Raw genomic sequence first — 22,073 nt, 5'->3', positions numbered from 1 at the left:
TTTCGTGGTGCTGGAGCATAGTCTATATAAAGAAACAAAGACAACAGAGCTTTATATTCCAGTACAGCTGTATAGCGTCTGAAGGTTCCACACAGCAGGATTTTGTCAAATAAAATCTCTCACAAGTAGAATTATTAAACACACGGCATTAGTCAAACAGTCAAGTCAGAGAGGATTTTAATCTGTAGTGATTTGAAAATCCCTGGAGACTGCTGATTGGATTGAGGTTAAACTGTAAAAGGAGACTGTAACACATACAGAAACTGATTTCTGAAGGTTGTTTTAAAGGGAGTTAAAATAAAAGCTCCCGTTCCAGACTCTGTTTGCTATACATACAAATTGAGTCCAAGATTCTGCATTGTTTGCCAAATTAATTTGTTTCAGTATTACAGGATATTTCTTAGATCTGTTTATAACTGTGTTCAGTAATAACCTCATTTACGTTGGATACTGAGGATTGTCGTTATAAATTCCATTTTCAAGTATTGAAAACTAGTTAAATTAATTCCCACTGAGCTTGGATATCTGATGGTGGTTATTTAAATGGAATTATATTTGTTTTAGTGTATGTGAATGTAATTTTGAAAGTTCTGATTTGATACATAAGAGAACAAAATTGCAGCAGTTCCATCTTTTTGGATTAGTTCATCTGTGTGCATTGCCCCTGGAAGATGGAAGCTCCAGTTCCAGCAGTGCTTCTGTCTGTGTATCTGACACTTCAGGTTCAGAGTGATTAATGGCATGGCTGTTCCTTGCTATCAGTGTGACTGTGCCAGGTGATACAGGTAGAGACATCTGCAGTATTGAGATTGGCTTCTTTTGCGTCTTTGTTCCTAAGTGTGAATGGAGCAGTGCAGTTCCCTGTAACAGGGATGTGTATTAATTCTGAAACGCTGCTATTCTGTAACAGTACCACATTCTAAAGCTGTTTTGTTCCAGCAACACTGGAAACAATGAACCATGTTCGGACCATACTTCTGTGCTGAGCAGCCTTTCCTATAGAATAGATGGGGCCTTAATCTGAAATGGCTCATATGAATGTGATGAAGCTCCATTGGTAATGCCTTTAACATGTGTGTCCATATTAAAATTGCCAAAGTCAATTTTATACATTGTTATGACACTAAAAATATATTTACTGTACAGCAGTGACTCCATTTTATTATAACACCTCATAAGTTTCTTATAAACAATACGTGGGTTTTGTTAGAGACATGCTGATAGCAGTATTTATTTAGCTTCGCTGCCAGGCTGTTCGAGTTTGAATTGATTTTTGATTCAGGGACTTTAACATCTATTTGCAGTTTTCATATTGCCTGGCCCTTAGTTCCTTCCCATGCAGAAAGTATTTGTCCATACTTTGGGTGGGTATGTGTGTATGTGAAATGGCGTTGGGGTTGGAGTTCTGCAGGGTCAAAGAGATGAGAAAAAACGTGTGCAGTTTCTGAAATCTTGTACTGTCCTTGCAGCAGAGTTGGGCAGCAGAAAGAGGAGCGGTGTGGTTACTTTATTCCTCCCTTGGAGGTGTGTGGAAAACTGCATTAAGCTCGGCTCTGCATTTAAAGGTTTTATTTCAAAAGCTCGTGTGCAACGTTGCAGTATTTTAATACTGTATTCCACTACTGTAAATATTCTCATTTCCTGCTACTGCTGAGGCATTCTGTAAGTGGTTTGCGTTCCTTGTGGAAAATGAATTTATTGGAAAATACGTATTTAGGTTTGCAGCATTTTTTTAAGTAGGTCATAAATTTTTACTGGCTGAGCTGAACCAGGAAGTGATCCTTCAGCTCTGACCCATGCATGCGAGTCTGGTGCACTTTATAAAGATGTTTATCTGGCGTTGCTTAGAGACACAACCAGCGTGGCGCCTCTCCTTATCTGACTCCATCGCTTGTTCTTCCTATCAGAAGATTTCAAGTACATGTTTATCATCTTTACTTTAATTTTTCCATCGGTCTTTTTAGCTTCCTTCCGTCTCCCCATTGGTGAGAACTTTGGCATTGCAGCTAATAAGACATTTGTGCAGGTTTTTTAATTGTGGTTTGTGCACGTGTCTGTGCAACGATGGCACACTAATGACAGCGTTCTCTCACAAAGACATTTGAAAAAAGTATTCATTGGAACAGAGCAGAACTGAATTGTGAGAATATTTTCAAGGTGGATGTCAGTATCTGTAAAGATGGTGGATACATACAAAAAAAAACAGAGGTCAGTATAATTATTTCAGTTTCACTTAAAATTTTTCTAAGATACTGTTCTCCATGTTTGTTTTTCTATATTTAATCAGTAGAGAAGTTTGTAAAAATGCAGCCGCACAAAGCTGCTGGACATGCATCCCTCAGCACACACGTATTAGTTGGATGCACTGTAGAGAGAATATACCCTCAAGGATTAAATGCTCTGTGATTCCAGATGCTGTTCCAGAGTCACAGTTTAATGTTGAAGGGACAAAACTGAGTTTAAAGCTTTGTAACACAGGAAGTTTATAATATGCACTGAAGGGAAGACTTGTACACATGGCAGAAGCACACTGTGTATGGGAGAGGCATGCAGTAAGTCAGGTTACGTTTAAGACTCTTTTGGACAGCAGAGTGGAAAAGAAAACTGGTAAGTGTCCCATCTGCAGGAGATGCTGCAGCTGAACACCGCACACGTCATACATCTAAACCAACAATCTCTGTAGGGCAACAAGAAGTATCTGCCTCAGGATGATCTGTCTCTATTTCAGGCTATTCTGCAGGCATGACTTGAAAACTTTACATTAACTGTTGATTGCTGTTCCTTTCTTTGGCGTGACTTGAGTTAGATACGATTTTTGGATAGCTGAGGGTATCTACAAAATTACTGGAACTAATCTGGGAAGCAACAGCATTGCCTAGATAAACAGCTGAGTGTCTCCAGTGATGAATGGGTACTTTTCAGAAGTTTTATACTCTAACATGTAGCTGAGTAATTTGTGTGTTACTCACCTGAAAAATCACAACTTACAAATAGATAAATGGAGGACTTAAAGGGGTGCAGGACGGCTGGAGTATCTGCAGGGAACAGCAAATACGAACTGGCAGAAATAGAAAAGCTCTAGAGCAAGGATGTTGCAGCTGTTCCTGATCACAGAGCGTTCGGTCACACAGCTGCACTGAGTCTGTATGGGCAGACATTTCCTTTAAGCTGCAACAAATGTGTTGGGTATTCAGGTGTGCTGTCATACCTGTAAATTCAATCCTGCTCTGTTAAGAAATGTGTGCATCTGTGTGTGTTTATGAAAAGCAGAGTGTATTCCCTCATACAAAGAGGTTTTTGACACTTAACAGTCAGGCAGTGATTTTGTTACGTTGTCAACTCAACAGAAAAACATTTGACCAGGAAGAAGCTGTCTGATCTCTGCATCGTTTTCCTTTCCTATTCAGAGGAGATCTGTTTCTTTCTTGCTTAGTGCTTAGTATAGAAATTGCTTATGGCAAGACAGATTTGGTGGATAAGATTTTTTTTTTTGAGCTTTTTTTTCCCCTTTGGTTGTGTGTAGGGCAGGTGGAACATCTATATTCTCTTCTAAAACCCGGCATGTGCTGTGCTTCTTAGGGATGCACACATCATTTTTTAATGAAGATTGTTTATTACTGTTGTATGAAACACTGACAATACGAAGCTCTCTTCTGGTTATTTCAATCAATGCCCTCTTAAAATTGCCTTGTAGTTTAGTACTTCCCTCTCTTTTGTTTGCGACTGGTGGCCCTGGATAGATGGCCTGATGTCTGCAGTGGGTTTAATGAGCAGAACTGACATGGGACTGGGTTTAGCGGGGGTGGGAGGTCGCCTCCCTCCCTCTGCCTGTAAGGGGTCTTTCATTGTTCATCACCACACCTGTGAGATAGGGACCCTGGGACAAATTCTTACTGTCCAGCAATGCTCTCACTTGGAATTTAATAAACACTTCTGCTGTCACACCTTAAACCATCTGAGCTCTTTTCTGTTGTATGTGCGATCAAATATTTATTCCCAAATGCTGTACATCAGAAAGCGCTGCCTTGGAGTAGCGCAGATCAGTTATTCAGGTAGTAAAGATGTGTGAATGCAGCTGGCAGATGAAGTCACCAACATTATGAATTCCCAGGCTGTCCTTATTGCCACAGGCTATAACTGACAGGCCTGAGCGGCCGGCGATTTCCCGTCGCGGGCGCTGGTAGGGCCCGAGGATCCCGGTGTCGTGGATATTTGAGCTGCCCTGCTTGAGTGGAGCCGGCCAGCGCTGCGGGGCCTCGCACAGAGAGCTGTAACCGATCCGGTCTGGAATCCTTGACCCGAACCTGTAATTACCTGGATGGTATAAAGGTGGTTTGTTGTTGCAGACAGAGATTGTGCTCCGATCCTCCGAGCATAATGCTGAGCTTTGAAGCTGGGAAGGAGCTTTGGCCCTTGGTCTGCTCTTCACAGCAATCGAGAGGTTTTAATAATGGTCATATAACAAGCTGTTCTTAGGGGGCATCACCTGTGCAGTAACAGAACACATGCCCAGCACTGATGCGTTGTTCGTCTGCACTCTGTCAGCTTAAATTTAAACGTGTTGAAGTTACGGTTCTTTCCTGTAACAGCTTTCAAGCAAATTATATTAATGAGATACTTATTTAAAACGCTTAGTATGTTTCTCATTTGAAAAGTGTTTTTTGGAGTATTTCCAGGGCAATTATAAAGTTTCGGATATGCTCAGGTTTTCTTTTAATGATTAAATATCACACGCCTGCATGTGTGTGCTTTCTCCATCCTATTTGGCTGCCTTGCTAAATAAGTGTGTGTGTGAGTGTGTGTCTGAGAGCTGCACAGTACAGAATTCTGGTACTTAGATTTTTTTCAACTTGATCTAGTTCATCTAATTTGAGAAAATGTTATCTGATGATTTCTGAAGAGGGCCTTAAGACAGAAGCGAATTCGTCAGGGTCCAAGATGCCAATGCAGTATACATGATTACATCTAGCAACAGCTATGCCCTATAGACTATGAAGATGTGAAGAGAAATTAAAACGACCTGACACTACTGACTGGGCACTTGCTTCTGGATCGTTGCCTGGCTTGGGAAAAGACTCAGCTGCAGGGATACATGGAGTAGCATTAATGTCTTGAAACACTGGTGGGTGTTTACTGCAGGCAGGAGGAGTATACTGAAGAGGAAGTGCATGGGGCAGTGAGCAGCAGCAGATTAATTCTATAGTAATTTATTTTTGCCCCTCTCCGATGGTATAGGTAGGTTTGCCTGTTGTTTGCTCTGTGCAGTGTGATGTGGGACTCTGCCCCATGCAGGGTCAGAGACAGGGGAGGCTGCTGCTCCTCATCCCAGACTGCCTTGGGTTTTGCTGAGGAGCCTGGTGGCAACTAAAGCAGCTCATCTCTTCTGAGGTGGTTGTACTTTGACAGATATGTGTCCAGTAGCTAAAAAAAATGAAAAAATCAAAACAATCACAGAGGATTCTCCCAAACAATAAATGTGGTACTCTCCATGTTGCCGTCATAGCTGGATGGTAACGTAACTGTGACCAGGTACTGGATAATGAGTTTTCTTCACATATGGAGATGAGTCACAGTGAGGCCTCCAGGGGTTACATTAATGGTCATTGGTGCAGTCCTCTGCTGCTGGAAGACAGTTGTTCTCATGTCACACAACCCGCTTGATGCATGTTCCAGTGGTCCATTAATGCAGACAGCAGAGTGTCTTATTGCTTAAGTGTTACATACTGACTTCCAGCTGGGAAAGCCACCTTCAGTTCATATAATGGTTTGTCAGCTGAAAAATAGCAGTGTGCTAGAGCATGCTCTGTTCCAAGCATATAAATGCCTCTTGTTTATCTATGGGGAAAAAAAATCCAAAATTCACAGTAGTATTTTGCATATCAGTAGCTAAAGCACACTCATTCAAAGTATAAGTTTGCCTTATCTACCCTTATATTGTCCTTCATTAACAGTTGTTAGTGTTTTGCATAGATAGCTTTAAAGCTCAGAGTAAGTGGAAAGTGTTGATTCTAATCATATCTGACACCACAATCTTCTGTGGAACAACACATGAGCTGAGAGTCCCGATGGGCTCCTGTAGGATACAATATTTATTATAGCTTGAGATCTGAGAGCTCCTAGCTACTGTTCAACTTACTACAGATCCAGAAACCTCAGTGTCTGTGCTTGTGTTTTTATAGCTGGCACAGAAATAATGCACTGTATGGTGTTGGCAAAGAAATGTGATCAGTGACATTTCTGTTCCTTTTATACAGTGCTTAGAGAGATAATTCTATGAATCTTAATATAAGTTAGTGTTGCATTATATGCTCATCTATTAATCTAGAGTGTTTGAAATGTTCTTAAAATGTTATTAGATGTGCAAGTTAAAAGGCCATCCATTTGCAAATGAATTTTAGAGTCAGGATTTTTCAGGCAGAGGTTTCATTTAGAAAATAGTCCAATTTATGATAAGGAGGAAGTGCACAGAACATCAGCCCCTGTCCTCAGGGCTCTGTGGGTGCTTCCTTTTGTCTCCTAGCTTCCCCCTGCCTGTCAAGCACCCAGAGGTTTGATGTTCACAGCCCTATAGCACAGCATCTGCCTCAACGTTGTATTGTGTTGGTCTTTTCAGAGGAGCTAAATCTGTAGGTGTATGAAGCAGTCTCGAAGAATGCATTTGGGGGTTTATTTTTCTAAAGAGGATTGGGAGTGGTGAGGCAGCTGCTGAGCAATGTCTCCTCGTTTCATACTGGTTCCTAATTTCTTTTTTTTTTCAGTTCTCCTCTTCATTAGAATGCAAAAATGCACCAATTTTCACCATTGTTAATCCATAATTAGCTATTGTTCATTAGAGTGTAATACGGATGAGTGAGCAGAAGTGTGCATCAGTTGAGGTATATGCCATATAAAATTGAGCTGTTTGGTGTGATAAAGTAGGCAGGCATTTGGTGTGTCCTTAAAGTGGAGTTTAATACTTGGAGGGTGTGTTAATCACTGCCTCCTCACTGTCTTCTCCTTGCAGGAGTAGGGATGTCCTCTGTTGGAAATAAATATTTATATCTAGGTTGGAATACAGTCAGTTGATATGTACTTGTATGTACATTTTATTGCCTCAGTGACGTAAGGAGTGAAAAAACAGATGGAAAATATTTTGTTTTTCTTAATTATCCAATGCTGTGAAATACCCATCGGCTTGCAGCCGCCTTGGCTCCTCCCCCTGCCTTGGCCTCCATCCCTGGCGTGATCCCAGCCCATATTTAATAGTGCTTTATCCACTGCTTGTGCTGCATTTAACTTTCACTTTTTATTAGAATGAAAGCTAAATTGGGTGCTGGTTAGCAGCGGGGCTACGGGTGAAGAGCTGCAAAAAGCCAGAGCTGGTGCCAGCAAGCAGCTGCTGCAGAGAGCGGCCAGCATGAGGTGAGCCACACTGGGAGCAGGGGAAGGAGCCCTGGTGAGTCCCTGTCCTCGGCCTGTCCCTGTCTGCAGGCACTGCTGAGTGCTGGGGACGGCCTGCCCAGGGCTCGCCTGCTGTGAGAAGGACGTGGAGTGCTGGAGGGAGCATGTAAGCCAAGTACCGCGTGCACGTACATAAACCATGTGGTGCTGTTCTGCTTGTAAAGGTGAAAACAAGCAGGTCACAGTTAGTAAATGACAGAAAGCAGTCTTGAGATTATTCACATCATTAGCGCGGGATTTCTCCAGATAAGAGAAGTGGGATATGAGCCTCTGCTGCCCTGAGGCTGTCTTTGGTTTGCTGCACAGGGCGTCGTCCTTTAAAATGGAGCGAGAATAGGGAAAAGAAAAAGGTGGCAATATGACTAACATATGGTTTTCGCTGGAGTTCAGCCACAGATTTTAAGGCCTTGGATTCCTCAGGCCTTCATGTGCTATCCCAAAACCAACACAAAAGCCTTTCCAAATACATTTTATAAGCTCTGTGATTGTAATAGTCCTCCTATCCAAAATCCCATGTCCCCGGGTCAGGTGGGGCGCAGGCCCTTCTCTTCCACAATCCCAGCCTTGCCAAGTCTCTTTGCCTGGTGTTTCCCTCCAGCAGCAATGGGCAGCCATTTGTGTCTGACGTGCAGAGTAGCTGTGGGACTGTCCAGCACAGCTGCTTTCCCTTGGGCTCACATCTGCTCAGAGTGAGTGGGACCTCCATGTGCTTTCTTACCCGGGCTTTTGTCCCAGATGCAGCTGGTCCTGGCTGTGCACAACCCACCTGTATTTCTGGATAATTCATAGAATTTGCTAAGCAGTGGCACAGAGGCCCAGTGCTTGCTCATGAGTATCTGATTGGGTTTGAGCATTAGTTTTGATGACCGACTGCTGTCATGGTCTTTGTTTTACTTTTCCATTTGCTGAGTTATGGTACATTAATGAGAGGAAAATGCAGTGCAGGAAATGCACACACTGCAGTTCATTGCCTCTTGTTGTTAGGACTGGTTTCTGGTCCTGACTGTGCCACTCCAGCAAGGAAAGCCTCTGGGAGGACTGTAGCAGTAGAAACCACAGATATGCAGTAAGATCTTGCTAGCTCTTCAGCTCTTCAAGTTTTTACCTATATTATTGAGTGATTCTCTGAGTGTTGCACTATTTGACCATCACTTAAAATATGCTTTGAAAGTATAACATTCTCTGAATATGTTTGTGATTGAATGTTCAATTCTGTAATTGACCATAGATCGTCTACAAGGCTGTCTGTGTTCTTTGTGATATTTTGTTAACAAACTGAAAGTTGCCATGAAGGAGAGAAAAGGAGATACAGTTGTGCTAGTCTTTGGTTTGTTTATGTGGCTTTTTTCTCCTTTTTGAGCCTTAAAGAAAAGCAAGCAAGCAACCAACCAAAAAAATAACCCAGCAACAAGCAGTATGCAGTGAAAGACTTGCATGGAAGGACATTTTACCACTGAAGTTAGATAAAAAATTCACTATATCATAAGCGAACCATTTCCCCCTTGATTTGTGTCCAAAATATGAGGAAAAACATTGCAGATGCATTATGCATTTTACAAAAGAACATATGCACGCATTTAAATCATTTACATTTCATCTTTGCTTTCTCTTATTTTTAACCCATATTGTAGTGAGTGACAGCATGTTTGGAAAACCGAGGCTGAAAGCAGAGCTTAAACTTTCATGCCCAATAAGCTGAACTGCAAGCAGTGCTTCACTATTTCATGATTTTATTTCAAAGTTTTGCTTTCTCGCCACTGAAACATGTGAGTGAAACTTCGGGAGTCTGTGGGTTGTAAAAAAAAAAAAAATGATGTGTGCATGGTATGTGCTGGTCCTACAGAGCCTGCGAAGCTGGAGCTCATCCTTGCTGAAAGAAAATACGTAAGCATGTGCCTAAAGATGTTCTGAATCAGGGCTCAGTGAGGTTATTAGTGGTTCAGTTGTTAGTATTGAGGCTTCCTCATGCTATAATATCCTTTTCAGTAGGGGGGTAAGGAGGACAGCAGCTCTGTGATGCAGTACCCCAACATGGCTGGTTTCCAGCACTGCCCTGCTGTGCATTCAGGCAGTAGCTTCTGACTGCCCTGCTTACATAGCTGGTAGGTGAAAAAGAATTGGAATCACGGACGTAGTGTTTTGGTTAATGGCATCAGCAAGCACCACTTCCCCCATTGCTGTGAGCGGACAAATAAAATTCAGCTCTGTTGGCCTAATTGTAGCATTTAATCACACTTCAGTGCAAGACTGTGCATGCCATGAAGTGCTGAACGTGCGCTCTGCAGCGATGCGGTGTGTGCGAGGAGCGCTGATGTGTCGGCTGGCTGGCAGCCTGTGGGCAGGTGAGCGCAGGCACATGGCCGTGTGCAGGCAGTGCTCATGGCTGCCTTGTGGCCTTCCCTGCAGCCTGGCCTGTGCTCTCCTGCTCCGACTCCTTGCAGAGCTGTGCGGAAGCCTCAACACCAGCATCTCCAGCTCTGATGGGAACAGGAGCACTGTGCTAGGACTAGGGGTTTGGTGAGGGTCTGGCATCCATGGAAGTTGTGTGTTTGATAATGTAGATTTGAAAGTCAGACATTTACACACCTCCCGACAGCTTGTAGAAATTCTTCCTCATCTTCACCTTCTTGTGAAGAGTCAAACTCAGAGTTCTTCAACTATTTTTCTGGTAAAGGGTTGACTTACAATTGTGGACATGACTGGGAGGACCTGTAACTTGCTCGTGTATCCATCCTTCCACACTTAAAGCCAAGACATGAAAGTAGAGAGGTTAAAAAGATATTGCTGATACTGAAGCAATTATATTTGGAGAACATACGCTTTGGTTTTACATTTCTGGCTCTAAAAGGTGACATTTCCTGTGTTTGTCATTTAATTTAACATTCTATATATTTTTAAACGGCTGTATGATTTGAAATCTCCAGATGCAATGCTTTATGCTAAATGAGGTTGACAGTTCAGTGATGTGGAAGGCCATTATCTCACCTTTGTGCTTCTAAACTATAGCCACTTGCCTTTGCCTGTTCATAATGCATTTATTGCATTACAGCATAGGAATTTTTAACACCTATTGAAAGCATTAATTAAGTATGCCATACTGATGAGCACTTTAAGATGAGCGAAAAGCCAGAACCGATCATGTTCTTCAAGTTTGTTTTTCTCCTATTGCTTGCAGTGGGGACTCCGTACATGACTGATGAACTCCAGTAATACATCTGGGCTGGAATACTCTGTGTTACGTACTGCTGTAATCTCAAATTTCCTGATGGACAACAATTACGTGCACTAACTATCAAGGGCTGAGGCAATATCTTTAACATGGCACCGCAGGGTGAGTGCCTGGTGGCCCTGTGGCAGCTGGCTGAGATGCTCCTTGGGTGACTGAGGACTTCCAGGCCACGCCACAGAAAGACCACAGGGTTTTTCAAGCACACAGTTGAGTGATTTCCATAAGTTCTCTGGTCACTCATGTTGTGGCTAATGTATCCTGAAAGACTGTGATTTGGTTTAAAAAAAAAAAAAAGTGATTTTAAGATAAAATAGTAACATTATAGAGGTTTATCTTGAGGTTAATTGGCTTGAAGCTTCTACTCTCGTTTGAACTGGATTTATTAATACTATACATCCTCGTCTGATGTTTAATTATTAGTGAAAAGAATTTATGTGCTTTCACAAACTTAACATGTAGATACCTGCACAAAGCCTCAGCAGTTAAGAGCACAGAGAGACATACGTTTTGTTCTGAAGAGTCCAAGATGTTCCATTTTGATGTTTGGGGATTGATACAATCCCATTCCCATAAACTGGCATCCCTCAGGGAATGTACCATTTCCATATGTCTTGTCCTCTCAGAGGGAAGTTGGCTCCCTGTCCTCACACTGTCATGGGATAATGTGACAGGATAAGGGGTACCTGTGGACATGAAGTCCTTTTCCTCAGCTGCCCTCCACAGTGAGCCCCACTGACTGCAGTGCTGCTCTATAAAGCAGTGAACCAGAATTCAGACTTTTGTGTCCTGTGGTTGTTGTCCTGAGTCAGCAGGTCTCCTATCGAGGCATTTTTCTATAAACATGGAAAATGGATAATCATTACTTTGTCTGTTAGAGCTCAGTAATACAAGAATAGGTCATAAAAATGTCACTTGTGTCTTAAAACCTAACCAGCTAGAAACTCCCTCTCTTGTCTAGTATGGCCTTCAGTGCCTTTGATCGCCTTTTTCTCCTCTTCTTCAGTACCCCAGCTAACTTCATAGATTTCCCCTTTTTCCTTTGCCATTGTGACGGTGTTCTGCTGCAGATTACAGCTGTGCTCAGACACCATAAGGTTTATATGATTAGTCAGCATTTGGTTTCCATATATAGCAAAAGTGTGTCTGGAGAAAATATTCTTATACATATTTCCAGGCAGTAGGATCAAAGAGCTCTCTAGGTTCTCAGTTTTAATTTATCTCTTCATGCTCGTTGTATAAGGAACATCAAAAAGAATCCGTGTTTGCAGGAGGGAAGGGAGAGGGAGCCCTTTGCTGTGTAGCTCTGGGAGCACCGCTCATCCAGGCCAGCCTCAAATCCTAGCCTTTGTCCTCCCAGGTACTGCTGAGATGCAGACTTGGTTTTTCATGCCTCCATGTTCTGTGCAGGCGGGACTCCTTTCTCATCTCGAGTCCTGTGACCTTTCCCATTCTTCTTTCCCCGATGACCCTTTGGCCCCGACTGCTGAGCTCCCCTCCTCCGTTAGGGCTTTTCCCATGGCTCTTCATCCCCACATTGGCTCCTCTTCTAACATAACACATGCCAGGTTCGTGTGGTTGCATTTACCCCTTTGAATGCTTGTTCCATCTCACTTTTGTCATCTCAGTGATTACCCCTCATACTCATAATATCTCTCAGTATTTGCTTCTACTGGAGAAGCTCATCCTCCAGGTGTGAGCTCCCAAAGCACACCAGGCCTCTCTGAAACTCTGCATCTGCTGAGATGTGTGCCAGGTAACCCACCATGCTGGGAGGGAATCTGCCATGAGCCAAGGGGGCTGTGTTATCTGTGTTATTGTATTGGGTGCTCTATTCATGTCAAGTTTTCTTGCACCTCAGATCCTTTTTTTTCTGTATCTTTTATTGGAATTGTAAGGCAACAATTTGTAAACTTTCGTGGTTTTGAAGTACACGGCAGCATGGGCGCTGCTGGGGACAGCATACATTGTTAGTAAATAAGCAGCATACTTCAATCCTACCAATCCCTGTAGCGTTTTGCTATGAGTTAATGTTCTGAAATGTTACTATACATACTAAGCCAAGACATTTGAGACTTTTTTACGTCACGTTCATAGAAAAGTCGTTTTTTTTTTTTTTTTCTGCTGATAGAAGATCTGCATTAAAAAAACGTGATGGTTTGATTTCAGTCATCTACTCAGCATTTCTGAGCTACTTGCCAAATGATCCCAGGTGTGGGATTGCAGCAGGTAATTTCCTGCGCTGTATTTGTGCGGATGATTTTCTGTGTTAGAAGATGATATCGGCTCACCTGGCCTCTCAGTGACAGAGAAATCCTTTGTTTATTCATTTAGTAGGCAGATTAACCCTAATGAATATGGCTTCCTGGAAATAGATACAGGGGACAATAGCGAAGTGAGGAGTGGGGAGAAATGGGGCAAATTCCCTTTTCTTTCTTCACTTGTAAATAATGGTAGCTTTCATGGTGAAGTGTTTTAGATGAGAAAGGAACGTGAAATATGTCAACCAGAAATTCTTGATTTTAAACAAAATCCTTTCTTTTATGGTTCGGGGCAGTGCTGGGGATTTCACAGCAATGCTTTCTCATGTCAGAAAGTAGGATGAAGCAGGCATGGCTCAGACCTCGCACAGAGTGGTGCTTCAGTCCTCACAGGTAGAGGACGTGAGTGCACGTTTATGTGGCTGCTCTTTGCTGTTCTGTGGAATATCTGTTGGGTTTTGCATTTTGTGAATTAGTAGTTAATAATAGAATCTTCCTGCAAAAGGTACTGTAAGCTTTATGAGGTGAATAGAGAAAGGTGTTAACCGTAACGCCTTAAATTATTTCCATCTATTTCTTTTTGTTTCTTAGGAGTAAAAAGTCTGGATGGACGTGTCAACAAGTGCGCTGTGTGTGCTGTCTGAGCAGCTGCTCTATAGAAGAAGGCTGTGTTCAGACAAGGGTCATGCTGTTTTTTTTTTTTTCCCAGTCATTCTCTTATCTTGAGTTGACACAGAAAGCTTCTTGAAAGCATTTCATACAGTATAGAGGGCTGTGTTCAGTGCTCAGATGTGTGCATGTCTTCCGCACACGGTCTGTCCGAGGTGTATCAAAGATTGTGCCATCATCAGTTTTATTCAAATAAATGAGTGGGTTCTCAGATGCTGCTGGTGTGACACTGGATTGTAGTTCCTAACAGAGTTGGAATCTGCCTGGAAGGGTAGTCAGCGTGCATGCAGAGCCCTGAGAAGCTGAGGAAAAGATGGGCCCTGACTTTGTGGGGTATAAATCAGGCTGAGTAGTTCACATTGTGGTGTCACATGCAGGGTGGCTGTGCTATCGCTCCGTCTGGTAGAACAGCGTGACTGAATTATTCAAGCTCAGAGTGAATAATGCAATGATGAATTAAGTTGTATGCGTGTTAGTGTATGTTTTTATGTATACACATTGAATAGTTCATATTTTAAATGAGAGGAAAACACTGTAGTTTGCTAATGCAGATCGCTGTTACAAGCTACTGGTCAAAGTGTAGACATAAGTACAATGAATGGTTTTGCTGTGTTTGTGAGAGGAGCAGTTTCTTGCATTTTTATGTGACTGGTACTTGAGATACATTATTCCCAAGACATGAATGTGTAGACACAGATGTGAAAATCTCTTAGCTTCCAGCCAAACTTTTCCAGATCTTATCACTATAATTTATTCTCTACTCTCTGTAGACTAGAAAAATGTCTTCTTTCACATAACTTTATACATTGGAGGAAAAGGGAAGTTCTCTCCTACCACATGCAAAGTGTTGAAGATAGGATACTGTTGGCTTTACCGTGCTGACTTTTGTAGTCGCCTGTAAAAACTCGAGAGCTTCAGAAGGGAAGTGAAAAACCAGAATTTACCTTCCCATGAAGAATAAAAGTCTCCATTGTTTCTGAGCTACGTTGCTGGAAGCACAAATGTGCAGGAACAGATAATTTTTTGAAAGTATACATTTGTACATGGGTGTGTATGTGTGTATGGGGCAGCAATAAATTACAAATGAATTTGTTTGCTTTGCGTGGCGATTGTTTCATCCTTCTTAAAACTACTATTTATATAACCTTTAACCAAGCGGAGAGTAGCCAAAGCATTGTCAAGAGTGAGAATTGTTTTTCTGGCTGGTGCTCCTAACAGCTCAGTGAGCTGAGCAGTTGTGTGGCACAGCTCTGCTCACGCTGTGCGGTAACCGACCTCATGGAGACGAGCACAACTTGCCAGGATTTTTCTTTGCATGTTAAAAATCAAAATAGATGTGTGTCACATTAGTTGTCATTAGAATAGAGCTTGCGATAACTAAATAATAGAGTTAATGCTGACTAATTATCTTTAAAGATGTCGACACAGCTGAAAAAGAAGAACGTCGCAAATTGCCTTTTGAAACAGTGTAGACTGTCTGCATTAGCAGGGCTTTTTTTCCCTTTAGCAAAAACCAAAGGACAACAGTCATTATACGATTCTGTACTTTAAGTATTTTCATAATCCAACATAAATTGGCCCACCCAAGGATTATGTCTGTCTTATAAGGATGTGTTTATATAGTCATTGGGTGAAAGATTGCAGAAGTTGAACCACTAGTTTTGAAAGCCGAGCCAGACCAGGAAAAATCAGGATACAATTTGGCACTTATGGAGACTAAATGATTTCCTTTTTAGCTGCTGATTTCTACTGGGAAATGTATCCTTGGACTGAAAATTGCATCCGGAAAAATGTTTATGTAGTGTTTTTCAAATGACTGATTATTCCTCTAACCTTTAACACGCACTGTGTGTGATTTTTGTTCCTTATTAACTCTTTCACAACCGAAGGAATGATTTCCTTCACTGTAAGTAAAATTAAGTCTATATTTCACATAGTGCAGTATTTTAATGCTGTAATGACACAAAAGAAGACAAGCCAGGGATTTTATTGAGTCGGTAGCACTGGGAAATCCGGCTCATCTTCTCTGTCAGGCTTTCCTGGAAGACGCGTATCCTCACACAGCAGCGAGTCAGACAGAGCACAGTGACATTGCATCCTGATTACTGCAGAGAAGGAGAACAAAAATGTTCTTCACGTGCCATTAGATGCAGTTCTCTGGTGTCCAGGGGAGATTTCCCCAGGGCTTGTGTCTGTGGTAGGGAGAACGTGCTGCCAACTACTGGCTGTTACTTGCTGCTGACTGCTGTGATTTAATTCAGCTTGGGGTTTGTTTGGGGGGCTAACTGATTGATGCAGCCTTAACAAAATGGGCAGTTTCAGAGTAGCTCCACAGATAAATGCTGTTTGGAGTTAAATTGATTTCGGTGGTGTCTTCTTCACATAAAGGCATGCTATAGCTCACTATGATCCCTCAACTGGTATCCTTGTGTAGAGCATGTTTATGTTTGGTTTTCTCCTGCATCCAGAACCTCAGTGATGCAGGATGTGAATCTGCATGCTGGCTTTTGTAATCCTTGCCTAGGCTGGGTTTAGTGGAAGTGGCTGACCATGCTGCCCATAGCAGGACGAGGAAGCTGCTGGTGACCTCGTGAAGCCACATGTCATTAAAAGGCATTCGGGGTGATCTACATGGGGTGAATCGCACGCTGACAAATGAACATGTCTGCAACATTGTTTGATTGTGGCCGAGCTGTCTGTAAATCATGGTATATGCTTTCCTATGTAAAAACATGCAGAATTTCAAGATAAATTGAACTAGTTTCTGTAAAAAATATCACCCAGCCCATCACAAGTAAGATACTCAGTAAAAATTGCTAGAGTGGAAATGGGGATCTAACACAAGCATAGCAAAGATAGTCTTATAATGGCTGTTCCTCATGGTCTTGTCTAAAAGGACAGGTTTGTATCCTGAGAGAGGAAGCAGAGTTGGAGAGAAATGAAATCCCAGTCCCACAGATCCCAGGGAGTTCGGGCAGAGATGTCTGCTTCTGCAGCCTCACCAGGCCCCGTGCTGATAGCACCTATGGTCACAGGGTGACGGTCTGTCCTTCCGACATCAGCTGGGGAGTAGGCAGTGAAAAATACAAGCTGGTGTTCCTCATGGCAGCAGTAGTCGTCGTTCCTGCCCTGGTGGGGCTAAGGGGAATGCCTGGCAGCTGCCATTTTCTTTGATTTCACCTTCGGGTTCTTTTTGATCACTTCTCCTGCAGCTTTGTTTTCATGCACGTCAGGGAAGATCTGTTTTTATAAGCAAGCAGAGGATGCAGCCCTGCTTGCCTCAGATATCTTCTACCAGGAGCAGCAATTCCCAGGCAGTCCCTTTCATTTGAAGTAATAATGGTTTTAGGAAATACGTAGAATGTATACCAGTCAAATGTCTTTTAACCACCTATTGATGGAGTGAAATTTGGCAGATGACGGGGGAACCTTTCGCTTTATTCCTGAAGTCTAAATATCTTGACAGCTGTGCAGAGTCCCCTGAATTTACGAGAGCCGAACGTTGGGGTTTGGGGTTTTTTTCATGTGGAACCCAGCAGAGACTCTGACGGAAACTGTTGACCCTTCTTTGTGCTGTTTCCTTACTGTCTCGTCAAACATCTGGAAAACAGCATGTTTGCAGTCATTTCACAGCATAATTCTGCATTTACATCATGTGCTATCTGGTAAAAGTTTTCTTGTTTTTTTTTTTCAAGGAAAAAAAAAGGGAAAAGAAAAATCAGCAACTCGAAGGCTGCCATAAGGTCAAGTGGTGACGGTGGATGCTGCCTGTACTGAACATATGTTTAACTCAGAAAAGCTAAGGCAGTTCCCAAAAATTTGGTAACCATTAGAGTACTTCCTAAGTCAGTTCCGGATGTCAGGCCATAGGTGGAGGGGGATGGGGCCGCGCTGAGCGTTCTACGGCTTTCCACGAAAGGGATTTGGTCTGGCAGCTGATGCAGCCAAGGAGCAAATCACGCAAGGCAGAGCTAGACAGGAAACGCTTCTGAAAGTGCTGTTTTGAGAGAGGATCATGAGATCAGGCAAGAAGCTGTGAACTTTACATGCAACCAAGGGCAGATAGCATTGCGCTAGCCACCTGAGGGCTTAGAAATAAGAAAGGAAATTAAAGGATCATTTAAGTGGAGTGGGACCAGACAACTTAAATGACAATTTTCATCTTTGGGAAAGGAACACTGAAGTATATTGAATTCTTTGAAGTAAAGTAGCACGATTGATGTAGCGAATATTTTTGTTACATTCCGTGCTCTGATTTAGCAGCTCTTCTAATACAACTCATCTCTGACTTTACTGAACCACCTATTTATAGTACTAACAGATTGTTGGTCTCCCTGGACCGAATGCTGTGTGCTCCTTTGAACAATCTGAAGTTACGTAGGTAACTCCTAAGTTAAAAACACATTAATTAATAAGCATAGGTAGTAGATTTTTTATTGTTACTTTGATTAACGTGAAGTAGTAAGTGTTTTTATGTTGCCCACAATAACCCCTTTAAATGTAAGAAACTTGGGTGTGAGCCTAGAATCACTTAGAAGTTCATGACGAGTTAATAGCAAAGGTTATATCTCTTTCCTTGCCATCCATTTGGGATTCAGCCTACTCAGGATTAAACCGTAGTGTCGGAGCTGCTCTGTACCTCTGGTTCTCTGCTGCTTTTGGAATGGCTCAGCAGGGAGGGGTCAGAGCAGTGTGGTTCCTGCTGCTCTGGGTCCTGAGGAACCCAGCCAGTACCTGGCAGAGCCCATGCCTGACGGGGCCCTTGGAAAGCAATGAAGCATACTAATGCTAATGCACGGGGTCATTATCCTTCCTTAATTTAAATCAGAGTTAAACCTAGAATCCCTAACCACGTTAAAATGCTCTCTCTGTGTGAGATACAGAAATGGAGATGCTATGGCTGTTCACCACACCACAGAAAAACCGAAGAGCGAGGCACACAAAAGCGTCAGCAAAGCTCAAAGGTTTGGCCATGTAGCATTTGCAGGTGCCCTTCTTTTCCTCCCAAAACATCAAGAAAATTAGTAAACAACAGTAAATCTGTTTTGTTGGTTTAGGGCTGTGGAAGGATTTAATGCTCAGCTTGAGCACAGAAGTCTGGTCACTGTGTGGATGTGATTTCTGGACGCTGCTGAGCTGGGGAAGTAGGCGCGGTGCAAGATTCTTCTTTTTCTGTGATCTTTCCTTCTATGGCCATAATCGTTTATCTACACGGGCCAGGTTTCCAGGTACCATAGAGATGACTCTTAGCAAGGAAAAAATTGTGGATGGCTGCAATTGTGGTTTTGGAAAAGCTTGCTCTGGGATTTTTGTTTAACAGCTATTGGATACGAGGCTGCTTAGTTTGCTAATTTGGATGCCAATACTTAGTATGGTTTTACAGCTCTCAGTTATTTCATAGTGGTGCTGGCATTCGAACTACTTGGGAAAAAGCAGAAAGGTTTTGGGTGTGCATTCAGGATTTTTTCTGTGATGTGTTTGGCAAGCGTGGATGTGTTCTTGGGATTTTGTACAATTTTAAGGAATAATAATGACTATTGAAATATTAATTGTTTCTATAGTTGGAACCTCAGGCAGTAGTTTGAAAGAGATCAGATGCAGGTTGAACACCGGGAGTGAGGATAGCGTGCTGATATCTTCCTTTTAAGATGGCAACTGTTTAAGAGTTTTGTTTGTAAATAACCTTTAAAAACAAAAGAATAATAAAGGAAATGTCCTGGGAATAAGTCATCCTCCAGCAATTTCTCTTTCCACTTCTTTTGGTTTTATTATATATGGATCTTTTTCTCTATAAATTGTAGGTCTGCAGCACGAGGTGTCCATTACTGAGTTTTTTTTCCTTGAGCGCTTTCTAGTAGGAAGTAGAAGTGAAGTTCACTGTATTAGCTGAACCAGGCACAAGGGTGGTAGCACATTTCCTCTTTATCAATAACCGTTCATACAGCGAGAACCATCTGTGCACGGGAGGCTTTTAAATGATTGCTCTGAATGCAAGTCCCGCGAAGCCTAGAAGGTAGTGATGGTTCACTGCCTTGCTGTTTTTATGTAGGCCGTTCTTCCTTGAGGCCACTAAGCCCTCAGGTTTCTCCAAGCCTTTAGTGGTCTGCACTTCGCTGTTATTCTTTCCCTGAGAGTGCTGATTAGTGACTTGCGGTATGGATGCTGATTTATCGCAGCCCAGAGTTGCCCCTTGGGGGCTGAGCAGAAACACTCATGAAGGAGCCCTGATTAAAAAGAGTGGTAATGAAGACAAATGTTTCAGAGGGAGTCAAGAGCAAACCAGGCCTTGGCATTCCCACTGTTCCTCTGAGCTTTTGGAGAGGAGGTAACAGTGGCCAAAGGAAATATTTCCCCCTTGTTGTTTATTTCTCATGGCACTGGAAAAATTTTTCTTTTCCTCCTGGGTGTTCTAACTCTCACTTGTTAACTGCTTTTCATGCAGGGTTGCAATTAACCCTTGGCAGATACTTACCATGTTCCCTTTATATTCACTCTATACATAAAGAAGTTTTTATGTTTTGACCTGTTAACCATTTTAAGATTCTTTAAACTTGACAGTTTCATCTAATTTCTCACATCATTAAATTGTACTTTATTTTCCAACAGTCCATTCGCATGAGGTTTGGTGTTTGTTTGATATCTTTAATCATCTTTTTTTTCCCCAACTACCTTTTTTAATAAGGAAAAGGAATGACAGCAAGTAATGCTTACAGGCAAGTTTTAAATCAGAGAGAGGTCAGAAAGTTCCTATCTAGCATTGGGTGTGTAACTCAGGCCAGATTTCAGAAGCATATTGGTAGGTGCTGGATGGTGCGGTGTTTCTGCTAAGTAGAAATTCAAAACAAAAATCAACGTAATGCTTTTACCCTCTTCTGGGTTTGAGAGTGTTCTTGTCTTTTTAATTCCATGGGATTTTTCATTTTTAGAGATCAGCATGGGTTGTAATCAGTGTATGAACTGAAAAGCTGTGTGCATAGAAAAACATTCCTTGGCTTTATTGGCTCTTGCACTATGCACACAGGAATTAGGTAGACCTGTTACAATCCACCCTAATCTCCTGCCTTTGTGTCAGGTTTGTGCTTGCATGAGGGTACCCATCCACCAAGGGAGGGCTTATTAGAGAAATGGCGAGCGGTGCTGAGCAGTGCTGGCGTGCCCGGGGAGGCTGTGCTCTCTGCTCTCCATCCAGCTGAGGTGCAGGAGGTGGTTCCTGAATAGGGTGACAGGGAAATTTGGGCTGGAGGGGCTCTGAGGTCTGTGAGCCCATGCCCTGCTCAGAGCATCAGCGGTGTGGTCACATCAGGCTCTGAATGGCATACAAACGATGCTTTGCATTGAACAAGAGTTTCAGAGTACTTTCCAAACATTAATGAGCTCTCTCATATGAAATTTTATCTTACGCTTTGCTTTAGAATAGTATTTGAACCTATCCTGCAGGAGGTTTGTTTTTCCTTCTAAAATACTGTGGCAAAGAAATAGTTCATCCAAGGAACGAGCGGGGAGAAGGGCTTTCCCTGATTGACTAGCCTCGGTCATGATGCACCTAAAAGGTCAGAGATTGTTTTGAGAAAGTATTTTAAAGGATAGGTCTGTGTTTTCTCTCTGTCTGAGAATCTACTTAGAACTTCCATGGCAGTTCTTGCAGTGTTAAATAAACTTACTGTACGAAGGCATCTACAGCTACTGTTCCATAAGTCTCATACTTCCTGAATGTTAGAATTTGTCAGTATTAGGTCTGAAAAATAAAAGAAGATTCTTTAATATCATTTTGTGGAACTTTGTTTTATGTGGTGGTGGCAGAGAATGAAACAACTCCGGTGATGTGCGCTCCAGGACAGGTGAAAGATTTTCTGTGATTTGATACAAACTTACCTGAATTGCTCCACAGCCATGTGGAATTCAGGAAACGCTGGTTGTGTGTCTAAAGGAAAAGTCGTGTGGGTCTTTTGACACTGACAGTTGTTGAGTGTAAATGGGAGCTGTATGTAGTTAGCAGCATCTGGAACATTAAACGTTCCCAGCAACTGGTGTACACCTGATGGCACCGGCCTTTGTCTTTGAGCACTGCACTATTCAGAATTTTGGAAATTTTTGTTTTTAAATCTGATTAACTTGTGGGTGTTGTAGAGCTACTTTGGGGCTGGCATTGCTGCACTAGTCAGATTGCATCACCATCAGCTGCCCACTAATTATCAGGAAATTTATAGCTGCATTAGGTAAATGTCACTTCACTGCAGTGGCCTGGAATAAGAGTGTTTTCTGCTCTGAATTAGCACCATCGGCACGTCTCAGTGAGAGTCTATCCAAGCAAGCTAAGGGCTTTATTTATGCACAAGCATATTAGGGTTTTAAGAAAGGGTAGCTGAAAGATGTTGCATTGCTTTTTTTGAACCGTAACATCTCTCCATCACAAACGTGTATTAATTTATTCATTATGCATAATCACATGTAAAGTGTTTAACACTAATTTACTAATT

General features: G+C 42.3%; 1 protein-coding gene across 21 annotated transcripts in view; it reads left to right on the top strand.

Moving 5' to 3' along the window:
* BCAS3 (BCAS3, microtubule associated cell migration factor) overlaps positions 1-22,073 on the top strand; it is a 302,111-nt gene that overhangs the window by 139,263 nt on the left and 140,775 nt on the right. The window lies entirely within an intron of this gene.

The sequence above is a fragment of the Gallus gallus genome, chromosome 19 (assembly GCF_016699485.2).
Source record: "Gallus gallus isolate bGalGal1 chromosome 19, bGalGal1.mat.broiler.GRCg7b, whole genome shotgun sequence".
Classification (NCBI taxonomy): domain Eukaryota; kingdom Metazoa; phylum Chordata; class Aves; order Galliformes; family Phasianidae; genus Gallus; species Gallus gallus.
This window is presented reverse-complemented; position numbering and strand designations above follow the sequence as displayed.